Genomic DNA, 11,665 nt, shown 5'->3' with positions numbered 1-11,665 from the left:
AATCACCCCTCCTCCGTCCCTTGAATCTCCACCCTGCACTCCCCTCCTCCACCAGCACCCTTCATCTCCCCACCCAGCAGCCAGTCGCCCTGTTTATACCTGGCTCTAACATACATCCTTTGTCCTGATCTTCTCCACATTCTGATTGTTTTCAGACAGTTGTAGACGACTAAAAGATGCGTTGTGATCTGCATGTGATCAGATCTTCCCGACCACCTAAGCCAGTAGGCACCCTTTGTGTCTGGATATCTTACAAGTGCAGAGACATATGGACAGTGAAACCATTAAATCATCATTATCCCATCTTCTTAAATCATTGACAGGTTACACCATTGACTTATGGCATCACCATTTGACTTAAAATTAATAAATATTGTAGCTGTCAAATCATTTCCCTAGCCTAAGGGAGTCACAAGGAAATCTGGTCACAATTCAGACACAGTGGACAGATATGAGACACATTTTAATACCATGTATTGACATATTTTAAAAAATGTGGGCACAATCAGAATGTGCACAAGATCAGGAAAAAGGACCCATGTTAGTGCCACGTATAAACTAGGCTAGTGCTCAGCCTCTTCCTAGCTAGGCCCAGGGCCTTGATGCTGGGCTCAGAGGACCAACAAATGGCCCATTGTCACTGGGGAGAAGGTCCCTGTAACTTAAGGAATGTCCTTTAGTCCTGTAGCTTGACTCTGAGAAAGCATGGAGGTAGAGGAGGAGAGGGGGGAAAGGAGAGCGGGTATGTAACTTATCCTCAGGGTAACCCCTATAGCTATCTCAGTGCTGATCACCGGTGCCGTTGCTCCTGGTTACAGCATGCGATTCATCTATCGTCCTATTGGCCGGTATTAGAACCAGGGCACCAGAGTTGCCAGGACACACAAAAGAAACTGTTCTCTCCCTCCGTCTCGCCTTCCCGTTCTCTTTCACCCCCCCCCCGCAGAAAACTCACATTTGTCTTTTTTTTTGCCGTTGCACTGCTCGATGGGAGAGCAAAAACAGCTAAATCAGCCCTTAAGAAGGGCAAGGCTAACATCTCTGCCTTTCTCCTGTGGGCCCCCTGCCCTCCTCTGGTGTTGGAGAAAGTGAAGCCTAGTGAAAAGCAGTGATTTAAGTCCTGCAAGCTCCCTTGGAAGCCACTGAACCGTTAACAATAAAACATGCTGGGTCCTATGGCTTTCCCCGAAAAGCCAACAGTCCACAACAGGGTAATGGGAAAGACTGACTCCCGCCGCCACTTTTCTTTTCTCCCTCTCTCCCCTCTGACTCTCTCTTTCTCTCTCCCAAATTTCTCTCTCTATTTCTCCCTTAGTCTTCTTATGCAACAAGGTAAGCCTGTAGTCCATAGATAGCAACATAGTCCGAGGGAAATTGTCTTGATCTTTTGGGTTCATTTCTCATGTCAAACGACATTAAGAGAGGTAATGTTCTTTCCGTTTAGTATGTGTGTACTCAACATCATGGCCAATTGACCATCTAACCTGTATGGGAGTGAAAAACATGTTTTGATGACTGGTTAAACAGAAGAATACAGTATGTAGCGAATGTCATGGTAGTTTGTACTGGTACCTCAGTTGGTGGTTTGTATTGAACCTTTCTTTTAACAGGTTGTCCCATTGAGATCAAAATAACTCTCTTTCAAAGGAGACCTGGCAATGAAAAAACATTACCACCACATCATTCGGTGTCAAGAACCTTATTCATGTTTACATACTGGTTTCCCCACTTCATATGTACAGTTGAAGTCGGAAGTTTACATACACTTCGGCTGGAGTCATTAAAACTTGTTTTTCAACCACTCCAACAATTTTCTTGTTAACTAACTATAGTTTGGGCAAGTCGGATAGGACATCTACTTTGTGTATGACACAAGTCATTTTTCCAACAATTGTTTACAGACTGATTATTTCACTTATAATTCACCGTGTCACAATTCCAGCGGGTCAGAAGTTTACATGACCTAAGTTAAACAGCTTGGAAAATGTAAGAAAATTATGTCATGCCTTTAGAAACTTCTGAAAGGCTAATTTACATCATTTGAGTCCATTGGAGATGTACCTGTGGATATATTTCAAGGCCTACCTTCAAACTCAGTGCCTCTGCTTGACATGGGAAAATCAAAAGAATCAGCCAAGACCTCAGAAAAACAATTGTAGACCTCCACAAGTCTGGTTCATCCTTGGGAGCAATTTCTAAACGCCTGAAGGCTCATCCTATCCTACCCCTTTCTATTCATGTACTGTCCACACACCATTATATACACATGCATACAGTGTGCTCGGAAAGTATTCTGATCCCTTCACCTTTTCCACATTTTGTTACATTACAGCCTTATTCTAAAAATAATTAAATAAATAAAATCTACACACAATACCCCATAACGACAAAGTAAAAACAGGTTTTTAGACGTTTTTGCAAAAAAAGAAAAAAAAATCAGAAACACCTTATTTACATAAGTATTCAGACCCTTTGCTATGAGACTCGAAATTGAGCTCAGGTGCATCCTGTTTCCATTGATCATCCTTGAGATGTTACTACAACTTGGAGTCCACCTGTGGTAAATTCAATAGATTAGACATGATTTGGAAAGGCACACACCTGTCTATATAAGGTCCCACAGTTGACAGTGCATGTCAGAGCAAAAACAGTCATGAGGTTGAAGGAATTGTCAATAGAGCTCCGAGACAGGATTGTGTTGAGGCACAGATCTGGGGAAGGGTATCAAAAAATGTCTGCAGCATTGAAGGTCCCCAAGAACACAGTGACCTCCATCATTCTTAAATGGAAGAAGTTTGGAGCCACTAAGACTCTTTCTAGAGCTGACTGCCTGGCCAAACTGAGCAATCGGGGGAGAAGGGCCTTGGTCAGGGAGGTGACCAATAACCCTATGGTCACTCTGACAGAGCTCCATAGTTCTTCTGAGATGGAAGAACCTTCCAGAAGAACAACAATCTGTTCAGCACTCCACCAATCAGGCCTTTATGGTAGTGGCCAGACAGAAGCCACTCCTCAGTAAAAGGCACATGACAGCCCGACTGGTCTGATTCTCTGGTCTGATGAAACCAAGAGTGAATTATATTGCCTGAATGCCAAGTGTCACTTCTGGAGGAAACCTGGCATCATCCCTACGATGAAGCATGGTGGCAGCATCATGCTGTGGGGATGTTTTTTATCCGCAGGGACTGGGAGACTAGTCAGATTCAATGCAAAGCTAAACGGAGCAAAGTACAGAGATCCTTGATTAAAACCTGCTCCAGAGCAAACATCTCCGGAGAGACCTGAAAATAGCTGTGCAGAAACGCTCCCCATCCACCCTGACAGAGCTTGAGAGGATCTGCAGAGAAGAATAGAAGAAACTCCCCAAATACAGTTGTGCCAAACTTGTAGCGTCATACCCTAGAAGACTCAAGGCTGTAATCGCTGTAAAAATGTCTTTCAAAAAGTGCTGAGTAAAGGTTCTGAATGTTTATGTAAATGTGATATTTCAGTTTTGCTGTGTCATTATGGGGTCGTGTGTGTAGATTAATGAGGGGGAAACGATGTAATCAACTTTAGAATAAGGCTGTAACCTAACAACATGTGGAAAAAGTCAAAAGGGTCTGAATACTTTCCGAAGGCACTGTATATATTTATATTCAGATGTTTCTTAATTCATGTATTTTTATTATGGGGATTTATGTGTATTGTTAGGTATAATGCAATGTTGGAGCTAGAAATAAGCATTTCGCTGCACCTGTGATAACATCTGTATAATATGTGTACATTGACCAATAAAACTTGATTTAAAGAGTATTTGGGAGAAAGTAAGCTGAGTCTGAGGACAATTATAGGCCACCGGTACGTGAGTTCTCATGGAAACATCTCTAGACCAAAGCAATGTGTCTTAGAATGGTGTATTGATACAGTTGAAGTCAAAGTTTACAAACACTTAGGCTGGAGTCATTAAAACTTGTTTTTCAACCACTCCACAAATTTCTTGTTAACAAACTATAGTTTTGGCAAGTCAGTTAGGACATCTACTTTGTGCATGACAAGTAATTTTTCCAACAATTGTTTACAGACAGATTATTTCACTTATAATTCACTGTATCACAATTCCAGTGGATCAGAAGTTTACATACACTATGTTGCTGTGCCTTTAAACAGCTTGGAAAATTCCAGAAAATTGTGTCATGGCTTTTGAAGCTTCTGATAGCCTAAATTACATAATTTGAGTCAATTCAAGGTGTACCTGTGGAAGGATTTCAAGGCCTACCTTCAAACTCAGTGCCTCTTTGCTTGACATCATGGGAAAATCAAAAGAAATCAGCCAAGACCTCAGAAAAACAATTGTAGAACTCCACAAGTTTTTGGTTCATCCTTGGGAGCAACTTCCAAACGCCTGAAGGTACCACATTCATCTGTACATACAATAGTACGCAAGTATAAACACTGTGGGACCATGCAGCCGACATACCGCACAGTAAAATGAGTCGTATATCCACATAACCTGAAAGGCCGCTCAGCAAGGAAGAAGCCACTGCTCCTGAATCGCCAGACTACGGTTTTCAACAAAGATCGTACTTTTGTAGAAATGTCCTCTGGTCTGATGAAACAAAAATATAACTGTTTGGCCATAATTACAATTGTTATGTTTGGAGGAAAAAGGGGGAGGCTTGTAAGCCGAAGAACACCATCCCAACCGTGAAGCACAGGGGTGGCAGCATCATGTTGTGGGAGTGCTTTGCTGCAGGAGGGACTGGTGCACTTCACAAAATAGATGGCATCATGAGGCAGGAAAATTATGTGGATATATTGAAGTAGTATCCCAAGACATCAGTCAGGATGTTAAAGCTTGGTCGCAAATGGGTCTTCCAAATGGACAATGACCCCAAGCATACTTCCAAAGTTGTGGCAAAATGGCTTAAGGACAACAAAGTTAAGGTATTGGAGTGGCCATCACAAAGCCCCGACCTCAATCCTATAGAAAATGTGTAGGCAGAACTGAAAATGTGTGTGCGAGCAAGGAGTCCTACAAACCTGACTCAGTTACACCAGCTCTGTCAGGAGGAATGGGCCCAAATTCACCCAAATTATTGTGGGAAGCTTGTGGAAGGCACCCGAAACATTTGACCCAAGCTAAACAATTTAAAGGCAATGCTACCAAATACTAATTGAGTGTATGTACACTTCTGACCCACTGGTAATGTGACGAAAGAAATAAAAGCTGAAATAAATCATTCTCTCTGCTATTATTCTGACATTTCACATTCTTAAAATTAAGTGGTGATCCTAACTGACCTTAGACATGGAATTTTTACGATGATTAAATGTCAGGAATTGTGAAACCTGAGTTTAAATGTACTTGGCTAATGTGTATGTAAACTTCCGACTTCAATTGTAAGTGGATAGCCTGTTTACAACTCTAAGCATTTTCTTGCTGCCACCCCCAAGGTTACAAAGCACATAGTGTAGTCCTGTGTTTGCTAGGTAGCTGTGCACATCAAAGTAATCAAGGGGCAGGGCTAAAGATGAGGAGAGGGAGGAAAGAAGGGGGAGCGTTCAATTAGAAGACAATGTTATGTAACAGTTTCAGAGTGTTGAGGACAGTTATCTTTCAACATGGACAACTTTTTTGGAATTCTTAAAACCTGTTAAGGCTCGGGACAATACTGCCCCCTTTGGATGAATTGCGTGCCCATAGTAAACTGAAAAAAAATCTGTCCAAAATTGCTAATATATGCATATAATAATAATTATTGAATAGAAAACACTCTAAAGCTTCTAAAACCGTTTGAATTATGTCTGTATGTATAGCAGAACTCACAGGGCAGCCAATCTCCCAAACTAGTTTTCTCATTCAGAAAGTTGGGCCAACTTTGACGTCATCGCCCCCACCCTTCCCAACCAGCTATGGATCTGGGAACAGTTTCTATGTCTTCCGCGAGATGTCTTCTATCAGTAAAGCATTTAATTGTGCAAATCCTGCAAGCTTTGACCCTTTGGCAGGCAGAATAGTGGGTGTCGTGAGAAAATAGATGCGCGTTCGGGCGCGAATTGTACACAGTCATTCCTCCGTTCCAGATTGTCTGAGAGGAATTGCTTTTGTCCGGTTGAATCGCCAATTGTTTTGTACGTTAATAACATCCTAAAGCTTGATTCTGCACTTAGTTTGACCAGTTTAGTCGACATATAATATGTAATTTTGAAGTTTTGATGTGCAACTGTTCGGGACCAGAAGTAATTTTGGACGCATTTTTTCAGCTGGAACTTGTCACATATGCTAATACAAAGACACACGACTTGAAACCAAACAATGTTTTGGGTAAGTATGACTCCTTCCACTACATTCTGATCGAAGACCATCAAAGGTAAGGGAATATTTATGTTGTAATTTTGTGTTTCTGTTGACTCCAATATAGTGGAGAAATATTGCTTATGTCTGAGCGCCGTCTCAGATTATTGAATAGTAAACGATTTCTGTAACGTTAAAAAGAAATGTGACAAAGCGATTGCATTAAGAAGCAGTGTATCTTTCTAACTATATGTAGAACATGTATATTTAGTCAAAGTTTATGATGTGTATTGCTGTTATCTGGCGGAGCTATCTATAATTTCTCCGGACATTTTTTAGCATTTTCTGAACATGGCGTCAATGTAAACGGAGATTTATGGATTTAAATGGCATATTATTGAAAAAAACAAATGTACTGTGTAACATGTCCTATTACAGTCATCTGATGAAGATTTTCAAAAGGTTAGTGAATTATTTTTCTTTTAATCCTGCGTTTGTGGTGGCATCTTTTGTTCGACAAAATGGCTACATATCGTCTGTGTCTTTGTGGTGGTTTGACATACATATGTGCTATGTTTTCGCCTTAAAACATTTTAGAAATCTGACTCGCTGGGTAGATGAACAAGGTGTTTATCTTTCATTTGAGCTATTGGACTTGTTAATGTGTGGAGGTTAAATATTTCGAAGAATATTTTTGCATTCTGTGCGCCACTTTTTGAGTTGAGGGTGTGGGGTGGGTTGGGGGGGTGCCCTTGGGGAACGTGTAGCGTGAACATGTTTTAACAATAGGTGGAAGATTATATGTGAAAATGAAAACAAAGAAATCCTACAAGTGTGAACCATAGAAGTTCATAAATAATCTATTAATTTACAGTATCTCTAGAGCAGGCATATTTAACCATTATCATTGTGAAAAGAAAACATACAGTACCAGTCAAAAGTTTGGACACACCTACTCATTCAATTGTTTTTTCATTATTTTTACTATTTTCTACATTGTAGAATAATAGCGAAGACATCAAAACTATCACATAACACATACGGAATCATGTAGTAACCAAGAAAGTGTTTAAGTAGCCACCCTTTGCCTTGATGACAGCTTTGCACACTCTTGGCATCAACCAGCTTCACCTGGAATGCTTTTCACACAGTCTTGAAGGAGTTCCCACATATGCTGAGCACTTGCTGGCTGCTTTTCCTTCACTCTGCGGTCCAACTCATCTCAAACCATCTCAATTGGGTTGAGGTCGGGTGATTGTGGAGGCCAGGTCATCTGATTCAGCACTCCATCACTCTCCTTCTTGGTCAAATAGCCCTTACACAGCCTGGAGGTGTGTTGGGTTGTTAAAAAACAAACAACAGTCCCACTAATTGCAAACCAGATGGGATGGCATATCACTGCAGAATGCTGTGGTAGCCATGCTGGTTAAGTATGCCTTGAATTCTAAATAAATCACTGACGGTGTCAACAGCAAAGCACCCCAACACCATCACATCTCCTCCTCCATGCTTCAAGGTCCTCCATGCTTCAAGGCTCCACACATGCAGAGATCATCCATTCACCTACTCTGTGTCTTACAAAGACACAGCGGTTGGAACCCAAAATCTCAAATTTGGACTCAGGGTTAGGGTTAGACCTGAACTTTTACCAAGAAGGGCTATCTTCTGTATACCACCCCTACCTTGTCACAACACAACTGATTGGCTCAAACGCATTAAGAAGGAAAGAAATTCCACAAATTAACTTTTAACGAGGCACACCTGTAAATTGAAATACATTCCAGGTGACTACCTCATGAAGCTATTTGAGAGAATGCCAAGAGTGTGCAAAGCTGTCATCAAGGCAAAGGGTGCCTACTTTGAAGAATGCTAATTATAAAACATATTTTGATTTGTTTAGCACTTTTTTTGGTTACTACATGATTCCATGTGTTATTTCATAGTTGAGATGTCTTCACTATTATTCTACAATGTAGAAAATAGTCAAAATAAAGAAAAACCCTTGAATGAGTTGGTGTGTCCAAACCTTTGACTGGCACTGTCCATATTACATGATGTAAGTAATAAAAAAAATGTGTTCTACAAAAACGCCTGTTCTGAGGTGTTGTGTGTCTACTCAAGACTTTGGAAATAGCTCAAACTCAAAGTGAAAGTAACAGTCATGCAGTCACATGCTCACAGACCCAGCAGAGTGGCGCTAATACCAGTAGAAGGAGAATATACAGTGCAGTCTGCTGCCCCCCTCTGTCTAAATGACCAACTGCAGGCGATGAGAGGTTAATCACCATTATTTCGCACTCCCAAAACATCTGTTACTTTTTAATTTCAACCTCTATAAATCATTTAGGGCTGCACCCTAAACAGAACCTTATTCCCCATATAGTGCACCACTTTTGACCACAGGTCTATCACTATATACTGAATAAGGTGCCTTTTTAGTTGCAGACTGTTTGAATGGGTCATTGGTATAGCTTGGTATAAGAGGATGTTGAGTTTAATAATGCGGCCAACAATTGAGTCAATCTGCCAATACAAGCATGGGAACTTTACACTCAGACTAGAGAAACTACTATACCCTTCTACTATAGCCTGGTCCCAGATCGGTTTGTGATCTTGCCAACTCCCTTTCTGCCATTGCCGAGCCAAACATGGCACAACAATTCCATAAGGAGTTAGCAAGAGAGCAGATACAGACTGGCATCCAGCAGACTGGCACCAAGCAGACTGGCACCAAGCAGACTGGCACCAAGCAGACTGGCACCCAGGCTAACCTCTCTACGGAGAATAACTATTCGACAATGGTTGGTACATGGATTCAGTCTTGAAATATCACACGAGATCAAGCCATATATTAAATATATAACATTCATAACTTATATAAATAATACATTTGCACTATATAAATAGATGCTCATCTATAAACCGTATATATTAGTTTAAAATTGGAGAAGGGGACTATAAAAGTACATGGTACTGTGTCATTCCAAACAATGCAACAGTGACAATTATACATAGGGCCCTGAGTTTTACCAGGGAATACCTCTGGCCCTATTCATACAAAACAAGTTGACACTCATTGTAATCCCGTGTGGGCAACAGAGTGGCTGTACTGGGGTGTGTGGATGGACTACTGCTCCAGGGGGATGGGTTCATCTGGAGTGGAGTTGAGTCTGGCGTACATAAACACAAGTCCCCAGAGTAGAGATGATGACAAACAGCCACAGCAACAGCCTGTCCAGCACAATGGCTATGTACTGCCAGGCCTGTCTCCTGTAGGGCAAACACACGCAGGCACACACACAAAGAGACGGAGACATACAGTGCCTTCCGAGAGTATTCAGATCCCTAGACTTTTTAAATTGTTTTTTTCCCCATCAATCTACACACAATACCCCATAATGACAAAGCGAAAACTGATCTTTAGAAATGCAAAAAAAAAATGTACTTAAAAAAACAACTGAAATAGCACATTTACATAAGTGTTCAGACCCTTTACTCAGTACTTTATTGAAGCACCTTTGGCAGTGATTACAGCCTCGAGTGTTCTTGGGTATGACGCTACCAGCTTGGCACACCTGTATTTGCGAAGTTTCTCCGATTTTTCTCAGCAGATCATTTCATGCTCTGTCAGGTTGGATGTGTAGCGTTGCTGCACAGCTGTTTTCAGGTCTCCCTAGAGATGTTCAGTGGGGTTCAAGTCCGGGCTCTGGATGGGCATATCAAGGACATTTAGAGACTTGTCCCGAAGCCACTCCTGCATTGATTTGGCAGTGTGCTAAGGGTCGTTGTCCTGTTTTTCTCTTGTTCTCCCATCTCCTCAGGGGAACTCTGGAGATCTGGCAGAGAGACCATCGGGTCATTGGTCACCTCCCTGACCAAGGCCCTTCTCCCCCGATTGCTTAGTTTGGCCGGGCGGCCAGCTCTAGGAAGATTCTTGGTGGTTCCAAACTTCTTCCATTTAAGAATGGTGGAGGCCACTGTGTTCTTGGGGACCTTCAATGCTGCAGAAATGTTTTAGTATCCTTCCCCAGATCTGTGCCTCGACAAAATCCTGTCTGGGAGCTCTATGGACAATTCCTTTGACCACATTGCTTGGTTTCTGTTCTGACATGCACTTTCAACTGTGAGACCTTATATAGACAGGTGTGAGCCTTTCCAAATCATGTCCAATCAATTGAATTTACCACAGGTGGACTCCAATAAAGATGTAGAAACATCTCAAGGATGATCAATGGAAACAGGATTCACCTGAGCTCAATTTTTGAGTCTCACAGCAAAGAGTCTGAATACTTATGTCAATAAGGTATTTCTGTTTTTATATTTTATACATTTTCTACAATTTCTAAAAACCTGTTTTCGACGTCGTCATTATGGGGCATTGTGTGTAGATTGCTGAGGAAATTGTTTTATTTAATCCATTTTAGAATAAGGCACTGTACACAAGCAATGTAAGTATTGAAGAATGAAGTACAGTATGTCTGCAGTGACACATGGACATCACTAGAGCATGCTAGGAACACTGACTGTGCTATGGGACTAGAGAATGGAGATGAATGTGATGAGAAGCGAGGGGGAGGTTGTGTGTGTGTGTGTGTGTGTGTGTGTGTGTGTGTGTGTGTGTGTGTGTGTGTGTGTGTGTGGTGCCAATCGAGGCGGTTCCATCCTGCTTCTTCAGCTGCTCAGCCATGTATGTGACGGCAGCTATGGCTGACTTGAGGTCCGGGGGGAGGATCAGACAGTAGTTGTCACTGTCAAAGAACCCCTGGAGCTGCACTGTACTCTCACTCCTGAGGGGGGGAGGGGTGTATGGAAATGAGGAGAGAGAGAGCAACAGCATATGAACACACACACACAAACAAACAAATGCACACACACACAAACAAACAAACACACAAGTATTATGTATTTAGCCCCCCACCCCGACCCATCCCCGGGCTGGAGTGACACACTCCTGACACAATGGAAGCATTGGGACAACCATGGAGCAACGTATTGTGGTGCTGGTATGACTTCTGACCCCTATAGGTATTTCTGCCGCACACAGCTGTTCCATAGCAGTAGTGTTGTCAGAGAATCCATCCCGAACACTACTTTACCCTACGATATATCTTTATGTGATAGCTCAACAAAGGCACTGACCATCACTGTGTGTAAAGTGGGGAACTACTATGCATCTAAGTTGACTATGATGTACTCATATAGCATTTAAGTGATCAGTATTTTATATAAACTCTACATTGCATTGTCCAATAGCACAAAGTGTAAAAACCACACCAGAATATCCACCCATTCACATAGAGAACAGCCAATGAATGTGACATTCATTTTATAGATCGTATGAAACTACTCAGCCTGGTCTCATAAACTAGACGTAAGATAGTAAATGTA

The sequence above is a fragment of the Oncorhynchus masou genome, chromosome 27 (assembly GCF_036934945.1).
Source record: "Oncorhynchus masou masou isolate Uvic2021 chromosome 27, UVic_Omas_1.1, whole genome shotgun sequence".
NCBI lineage: Eukaryota > Metazoa > Chordata > Actinopteri > Salmoniformes > Salmonidae > Oncorhynchus > Oncorhynchus masou.
The sequence above is the reverse complement of the archived record's forward strand: the minus strand, read 5'-3'. Positions refer to the sequence as shown.